We start from the raw sequence: 9,267 nt of genomic DNA, 5'->3' as shown, positions 1-9,267 counted from the left end.
CAACAACACCAAGGCTACGTCCACACGTACACGGGTATTTTTGAAAACGGAGATTTGAAAAATGAAATAAATGTGTCTGTAACATTGGACCCGTTTATCATAGGCAGGACACGAACGTACTGACAGCACTACTTTATTTTCAACTGTGATTATAATGTGGTTTTCGTTATACTGGGACACAGACACTCCCGCTCCACTGTCACGTCTGCTCTCTCCCTCCGACTGTCACTTATTAATATAAGGACAACAACAATTTGTTCCTCCCAAAGGGAGGAAAGACATGCAGTCTATGGAGATAGGTTAATTGGTTAATCCAAATTGCTCATAGGTGTGAATGCGGGAGTGAATGAGAGTGTGAATGGTTGTCTGTCCCTGTGTGTTAGCCCTGTGACAGACTGGCGACCTACCCTGCCTCTCACCCTATGGCAGCTGGGATAGGCTCCAGCGCCCCCCGCGACCCTGAAAAGGATAAGCAGAAGCAAATGGATGGATTGATTCCACATACAATCCTGTAAATTTTAATCAACATGAACACTGAAAAAGTTGCACTGAGTAAAACATTAGTTTTATTTTGTTCACTAACATCATAATACTACTGTAATGCAGGATTGCTACATGTCAATAAGCTATCTTTGTTGTTAAAAATATTTAAAAATAAAAGTTTAAACTAATCTTGCTGTAAGGCAGTTGTTGCAGGGCGTGTATCAAAATTAAAGGTGTGAATTTTAAAGGCAACGCATGTATTTACTAATAAAGGCAATGATTCCATCCTGTATGTGGTGCGGCTCACATTATAGTCAGCTATCCATGGTCATTGTTACACATATCTTTTCTGGTATTTGTAAATGTTGATCTATCTAAAAATCAAAAGCTTAAATACTGTAATCATTATTCATTATGGAGTAATTATGGTCAAATCTATCAAATAAAACATTTTGCACTTTAATAATGAATTGGACGCATTAGTAAATTGAATTTATTTTTAATTGTTTTAGTCATTTAGACATTACTAAAGTATTTCATTATTTGAATGCAAATATATATATATATATATATTAGTATATAAAAAGTATAATAAATTATATTGATTGTATTTTAATCACTGGGACATAGAGAGATTGAAATTTCATTACGTCCAAAATAGGGTAAAAAGGCACAACCTCCAGTCTTATATGTTAGTGGTCTCCAACCTTTTTTGCGCCACGGACCGGTTTATGCCCGACAATATTTTCATGGACCGGCTTTTAATGTGTCGCGGATAAATACAACAAAATAAAACTAGTACCGGTACCGAAAAAAAGAAGATTTATTCATAACACACGTGAAAAGTCCCAGGAAAACTGAGTTAACAATCAAAATGATAACAAAATAACGCTGAAAACTGATAAAAACCCTGAAAACTATACATTTCGCACCTGAGCCTCAACTCTCGCGGCCCGGTACCAAACGACTCACGGACTGGTACCGGTCCGAGGCCCGGGGGTTGGGGACCACTGTTATATGTGATTATAGTGTGCTATAATAGAGTTTCTTTGTGTGCTTTTACTAACAGTAACTTTATTCTTTGTTCTTAAACAAAAGACATAAGGTAAAGGTGTGTGTGTGTGTGTGTGTGTGTGTGTGCATGTAAGGAAGTGCATGAGAGAGAGCAGACACACACACTGATTTCTGAGTCTCTGACTTTTAAGGTGTACAATTTAGTAAAAAGAAATTGTTTTGAGTAAATTGTGATTGACAAACACAGTTTTAAAGATATGAAAGTATTTGGTTTAAAAGGGATACTGTTGAACTGAATGAGTACACAAGAATGTACTAATGAAATTGAAGTAAAATAGCATAAAATGGATGACACATGAAGCGAAGCCTACCCATATGTGACTAAATGTTCATATGTAATGGAATTTTCTATATTAAGAATGAGACTGAAAAGAACAAAATGCAATGACATGATTTTTAAGTTTAAACTATTTTAAAATCACTACTCAGGCCCCCAGCTCTTATCAGAGAAGGCAAGGAAAAAACCCAGACTTTGATGGAGCCCCCATCAGCGCCATTTAAACTCTGCACTGCTTGCTGAGTAATACACATAGAATCAGAGATAAGACTTTTATAAACAGAGTGTCATTTGGTGATGTGAAGCAGGCAGGATTGAGGGCCCAAAATGCAGACTCATACACAGGACTTAACTCGAAAACAGCTTTTTTGGTGTTTTGCCTAAACTGGAATGCGTAGGAAAACTATATAAACAGGTGGAACACACAGGCAGGGAATGAGGGAGACTGATTGAAGACAGAGGTAGATGCAGACATAAATACACACAAGGGCAAACGAGGGAATCATGGCTAAGAGGAGACACCTGGGAAGCACAGCTGGACACAATCTCACAAACAAGACAGGGGACATAAAAACTGAATATGATGCACACCAGGCAAGAGACTATTAAAGGGATAAAGGAAATACAGGAACACACAAACTGAGAAAGGATCTGACACAACCCGGGGAACATAGAGAGCGAGGGATGTCAGAGAGGGCAAGAGAGCAGGACGAAAGAGCATGATGAGAGAGGGTGAGAGAGCAAGGGAGGAGGGAGGGCAAGGGGTGAGAGAGACAAACAGAGACATGACCGGGGAAACATTCAACAACACCAAGGCTACGTCCACACGTACACGGGTATTTTTGAAAACGGAGATTTGAAAAATGAAATAAATGTGTCTGTAACATTGGACCCGTTAATCATAGGCAGGACACGAACGTACTGACAGCACTACTTTATTTTCAACTGTGATTATAATGTGGTTTTTGTTATACTGGGACACAGACACTCCCGCTCCACTGTCACGTCTGCTCTCTCCCTCCGACTGTCACTGTGAACATATAAAGAGACATCATCACACTCACATCCCAGCACACCTGTTCAACCCCACCCCTGCGCCGCCTTGGGAGCTCATTGCATCACCCCTCATCTGCAGCCGGCCAGAGACCACACCAACGCCACACATCCCCACCGCCCGACTGGGGCCAGGGCCATCTGGCCAAACCTTATTGCCCCCCCCGCTCGAGTGGGAGAGGAAATTGACCACGACCATCTGCGTGCCCGGCCTATGGATCACGTTATACTTAAAGGGCTGCAGAGTCAGATACCACCAAGTGATCCGGGAATTGACATCCTTTATATGGTGGAGCCACTGCAGCGGGACATGGTCTGAGCAGGGGGTGAGTGGGCATCCCAGGAGGTAGTAGCGAAGGGAGTCGACCGCCCACCGGATCGCCAGGCACTCCTTCTCCATGGTAATATACCGTGACTTGCGCTAGCTTCCGGCTGATGTAGACGACCGGCCGGTCAGCTCCCCCTACCTGCTGGGACAAAACGGCCCCCAGCCCTCTGTTTGATGCGTCAGTCTGCAGACAAAAAGGGAGGGAGAAGTTAGGCGTGAACAGCAGCGGCTCTCCACAGAGAGCCCATTTCACCTGCACAAACGCCGCCTGGCACAACTGGACCAGATCCGGGGCACCCTTGTGGGTGAGATCAGTTAAATGGCTGGTCAGGTCCGCGAACCCTGGTACGAACCACCGGCCAGCCCCAGAAACTGACTCACCTCCTTTTTTGTCTTGGGGCGCGGGCATGATGCAATCACCGCCGTCTTCTCCACTTGAGGCTGCACCTGCCCGCCCCCGAAGTGGTACCCCAAATACAGTACCTCCCTCCGCCCAACCGCACACTTCTTCAGGTTGGCCGTGAGCCTGCCTCAGAGACTCCAACACCGCAGCCCCACGCCACACATGCTCCGCCCACGTGTCACTGTAGATGATGACATCATCTAGATAGGCAGCAGCATAGGCAGCGTGGGGCCGCACCACCCGGTCCATGAGGCGCTGAAAGGTGGCAGGGGCCCCGAACAAGCCGAATGGAAGCGTAACGAATTGGTACAAACCGTACGGGGTGGAGAAGGCTGTCTTTTCCTTGGACTCTGCTGACAAGGGAATCTGCCACTAGCCCTTGGTTAATCCAGTGTTGTGAAAAAGCGAGCGGTACCCAACCGGTCCAGGAGCTTGTTGACCTGGAGCATGGGATAAGCATCGAAATGTGACACCTAATTCACCCTGTGATAATCAACACAGAACCATATAGACCCATCTTTCTTCACCACAAGAATAATGGGGCTACACCAAGCACTGTGTGACTCTTCTGTTACTCCCAACCTCAGCATTTCCTTCAGTTCCCGGAGCACAATTTGTCTTTTATGTTCTGGCAGCCTGTAGGGCCGTGAACGCACCATCACGCCAGGCTGCATCTCAAAATGGTGCTCTATGAGAGAAGTACGGCTGAGTAAGGGGGAGAACACGTCGTCAAAGCGCTGTTGCAATGCAGCAACATCCGCCCTCTGGGCCTGTGAAAGATGGTCACTACAATGGAGGGAAGTGGGGATGTTAGATTTTGGCACTTCCGGCCCCAACTCAGCTCTCTCCCTTACCAGGCTCTCCAGAGAAGCAGTCTCCGCCTCCCTCCAGGCTTTGAAGAGGTTGAGGTGGTAAATCTGCGTGGCTCCGCCCCTGTCCGATCGTACTACCTCATAATCAATGTCCCCCACTCGTTGTGTGACCACAAAGGGCTCTTGCCACTTGGGGAGTAATTTAGAGCTGGAATAAGGAAGTAACGCAAGCACTTTATCTCCCGGTGAAAATTGCCTGAGTTCTGTTGTACAGGTGTTGCTGCCGCTACTGGGCCTGGAGCAAATTCTCCTGTGAGAGTGTGTGTAGCTTTGCTCTCAGGTCCAGCACGTACTGAACTTCACTTTTCGCAGGGCTTGGACCCTCCTCCCAGTTTTCCTTAATCAGGTCGAGCACCCCCCGCAGCTTTCTGCCGTACAACAGTTCAAAGGGAGAAAATCCTGTGGAGGCCTGGGGCACCTCCCGCACTGCGAACAACAGAGGGTCTAACCAGCGATCCCAATTGCGTTCATCCTCGTGAATGAACTTACAGATCATGGACTTCAGGGTTTTATTCAGCCGCTCCACCAACCCGTCGGTCTGAGAGTGGTAGATGCTGATCCGAACAGCGTTAATACCCGTACAGTTCCCTCAGTGTGCGAGACATGAACGATGTGCCCTGGTCGATCAGTATTTCTTTCGGAATACCAACCCGGGAGACAACCTGAAACAGTGCCTGTGCCACACTTCTCGCGGAAATGATGCTCAGTGGCATTGCTTCCGGATATCGTGTCGCATAATCCACCAGGACTAATACGAAGCGATACCCGCGTGCACTCCAGTGAAATGGCCCAATGAGGTCCATACCGATACGGTCAAACAGGACATCAATGAGGGGTAACAGGTGCAAAGGCGCCTTCAGGATGGCCGGCTGGCTAACCAGCTGACACTCCAGACGCAACGAGCATTGGCGGCGCACGTCCAGATGCCAGGCCAATAGAATCGGGCCATTATCCGCTCCAGAGTTTTTTCGCATCACCATGTGTCTGCCCATGGGCTTTGAATGAGTTGCCTGAAAAATCATTTCCCGGCCATAGCTTACACCTAAACATGATATACCATGTTTTGACTGAGAGATTTCTGAAAAAAATTTAAACGTACGGCTTTGCTATCACTTCCAACATAAATAAATACAGAAAACTAAATAGCATTGATGTTTGTAGGGTTACTGAAGTTGGGCTAGCTGATATATAATGATGTGCTACGTGATTGCTAGCTACACAGCCATAACACAGTGAAGCTGGAGGATGAATGCTAACTTTTTTCCACTTGATAAAAGTTAATGGGAGGTTTTCCGATGGTTAGGGACAAATGCAATCGCATGGCAGGATGCTGTAAACGGACCAAACTTCAGTCAGGAGAACAATAGGAAGTTAGTCATTAATGAAGCAATGGTAGAAGAAGCAAGAAGAATGAGTAAAGTTTGACTTATTGTATCTGACTCTTTTGTTTCGCTTAATGCGCCTTATAATCCAGTGCGCCTTATGTATAAATACAGACCCATTCATCCACAGTGTGCCTTATAATCTGGTAGCCCTTTAAACATACTTTAATCTTCATAATTATTAGAAAATTATCAGGTCAGCACATTCACAAACTTAGGTTCCCCCATTTCCCAATACCCCATTAGCCTTTTATGGCTGAGGGGAAAAAGCTTTTCGCATTTCAAATCAAAATTTATTTCTATAGCACATTTTGAAAACAACAGTGTTGACCAAAGTGCTTTACAATCAGCTAAAAAGAGAATAAAAAGTTAAATTCAAAACATTAGTAAACAGACCAACAAACAGCACAGGTGACAAATATAAAAAGCAAGTTGGATGATAGTCAAATTTATTTGATTCAAAAGCCAAAGTAGAAAGGGGAGTTTTAAGACATAATTTAAAAAACTGAATAGACTCGGAAGTACGAATATCAATAGGAAGGTTATTCCAGAGTCTAGGTGCTACAGTTGCAAAGGCATGATCACCTCTGAACTTCAGCCGAGACCTTGGATGAACTAAGAACATCTGACTAGAAGATTTTAGTGCTCATTTAAACATATCTCCAAATTGCATATAAAGCTGTGTTGAAATCTTCTGCTTTTTGTGTCAAACACCATATAAATCTGAAGAATAATCCATGGTGACATGAACAAACATGAAAAAAAAAGTGACCACTTGAGTGGCTGATCAACAGTAATGAGTCTCTGAAAGGGACCAGTCTCACATGGACATTATGTTCAAGAAACTAGATCTTAAACCCTGCATTGTCATCAGTTCTGCTTGAGAACCCCCCGTGTTAGCCATCAGATTTTTTACTGTGGATTAGAATGATGATGATGATGATGATGATGAACCTCTCTGCAGCTAGAAAAAAAAACAAAAAACCCAAAAGTTAGATTTACCCAGTGCCTAAACATGATGTCTAAAAAGATACTCTTTCAGTTTTAAAGTTTTATATATCAGGACATAATAAAAAACAAAACAAAAGAACACAACATATTATACTGTGTCATTATTTATTCAACAAAAAATAAGGTAAAATGCAGTTTGAAAAATCAAGTACATAGTTATTTTTTCCATGGTAATTCGATCCCACAACGGAAATTTTTGTGTTACAACAGAACGATCAAGACTAAGAATAGCAGTCTACAATACATAACAAATAAACGACACAGTTAAAACAAAAAAGTACTAAAGGTCGTGGGTAATGCCTTACAGAGAGTGCAGGAATTTATATATTTACAATAGTAATAATAAAAAAGTGAAGATAGCCACAAACACACTCCCACCACATACTCCCATTGCCCGACTTAGGCCAGGAGCCATCTGGCCTAGCCTACTCAGCCCCCTCCCTCACTCACGAGTTTGAGAGGAAATTAGAAAGTGCTTGGGCAATAATATAGATATATTACAAAAATTGGTCTATTAAAGGTATAAGGGTACAAAATGTGGGTCTATTATGGATATGTTACAATGTACACAATATGAAGGTATGTTATGAATATGCTACAACTATAAGTATGCACAGGCTGTAGTGTGCATACTTGTATTTTATGCTCAGCTAAACAATTGGGTCATAAATGCACTGTCATGCCAGGTCTTGCTTCAAAGCAGAGGGGGGATGGGTGTGCAATTTGGACACCCATCCCCATGGACACATAAGTTAGTGAATGCGATAACTTGAGATAAGGCAATGCAATACCATAGATCGTTCTATTAAAAACCTTGGACAAGGTTTAATGCCAGTGATGTCAACCCCAAGGTCAACGGGAAATGTAACAATGCTGTAACCTTGTGTGGGGTGGTACTGTTTCTTATTAGGTACATCAGGCTAATATCAGCCACGACTCCGCAACAAGCGAGTCCAGGGTGTTAAAAGTTTTTAACATGAAATTTTAATTTTGCTCCTTTGATCATGTCAGACAACATGACCAAACTATCAGTGGGATCAGTGGTGGAGGGATTATAGTAAAGTCAAAAAGCTATTCCTAACAATTCTCTCAGTTTTTCACATATGTTAAAGCACTTTTTAAGGCTTAATGAAAATTCAGACTATACTAATTCCTCTTCCTTTTCAAGAGGAATTATCATCATAAACAGAAAACAGACAGAAGGAGCCAGCAGGAACTGTTCGCTTTGTGAGAATCTTTACATTTATTTAATAATTTATCAGTTTCGCAATGATTTAATTAAAGTGTTCATTACATGCAAAAAAAGACACTTCACTTTCCAATGCTCTGATTATTTTGATCTTATATACGTACTGAAAAGGTATTCTTTCTGTTCATTAAATAAAAAGTTTCAATTTTTATTAAGTTGACTGAACGCATTGAATCTCTTCCCCTTTGTAGATGCTTGAACATTCTCATACTTCAGGATTCAGAATGACATCTGAACATCTAAAGTATCTTCTTTTGTCTTTAATGTCTTTCTTCTCTTGAGCTTTGTTCTGAAAATTCAAAACAGTAGCTTTACACGAATCATTTGTAAATCTTTTTCTATCCAGGTCAGAGTTTACTCACTGAATTCATCCTCTCTCTGAAACAAACAGACTCTGTTAACGTGCTATAATGTAGCACAACCTGAATCAGTAATGTGTGATTAATATGTGAAGAGAAATATCACTCATCTTGACTTTAAGATACAGTGCAGTTACTAATAAACTGACAAATATTTTTGGTATAATTAGTCTTCTTTCCTTGAAAGTATTGACAAAGGGTGGAATTATTTCAATATGGACATACTTTGTTTTCCAGCACCCTAGTATAGACACTATAAACAGTGCAACCTTACGGAGAAACAAGTTCACAAGATTTATTACTAATGAGCTGAAAACTGTTGTTTTTACCAATAAACACACAAAATTCCCTGTGTATATGTTCCTGCAGTACACTCCTGAGGTATGTGGAAAAGAAAGAACAAACTCCATTGTTTTTTAAACTTGAAGACCCTCAAGCACTTTCAAAATGAAACCTCACAAACACCTCCACGACTGAATCACACTTTCTTTTCTGAGCTTCATGCTGTGACCTGTTTTACAGCTGCCAGCAGGTAAACGGCTGAACTTTGGAATGAAACACACCTTCGTTTCTCTGTAAAGCGAGAGTATTTGAGAAAGGAAACTGAATTAACCTCCCCTCCTCATCCTGACTCATTTGAAACTAACCAGGAAACAAGCTGTTCTATTTCATCGGTAAAGAGAGACGCACAGACGATCAGACTGAGCTCAGACCAAACTAGCAGCTTCCTCTGAGTGAGTCCAGCTACAGGAGAGAAAAGTGGAAAACTCCAACAC

Source organism: Haplochromis burtoni, unplaced genomic scaffold (assembly GCF_018398535.1).
Source record: "Haplochromis burtoni strain Fernald_Lab_line unplaced genomic scaffold, NCSU_Asbu1 Contig_675, whole genome shotgun sequence".
Lineage (NCBI taxonomy): Eukaryota > Metazoa > Chordata > Actinopteri > Cichliformes > Cichlidae > Haplochromis > Haplochromis burtoni.
The sequence above is the reverse complement of the archived record's forward strand: the minus strand, read 5'-3'. Positions refer to the sequence as shown.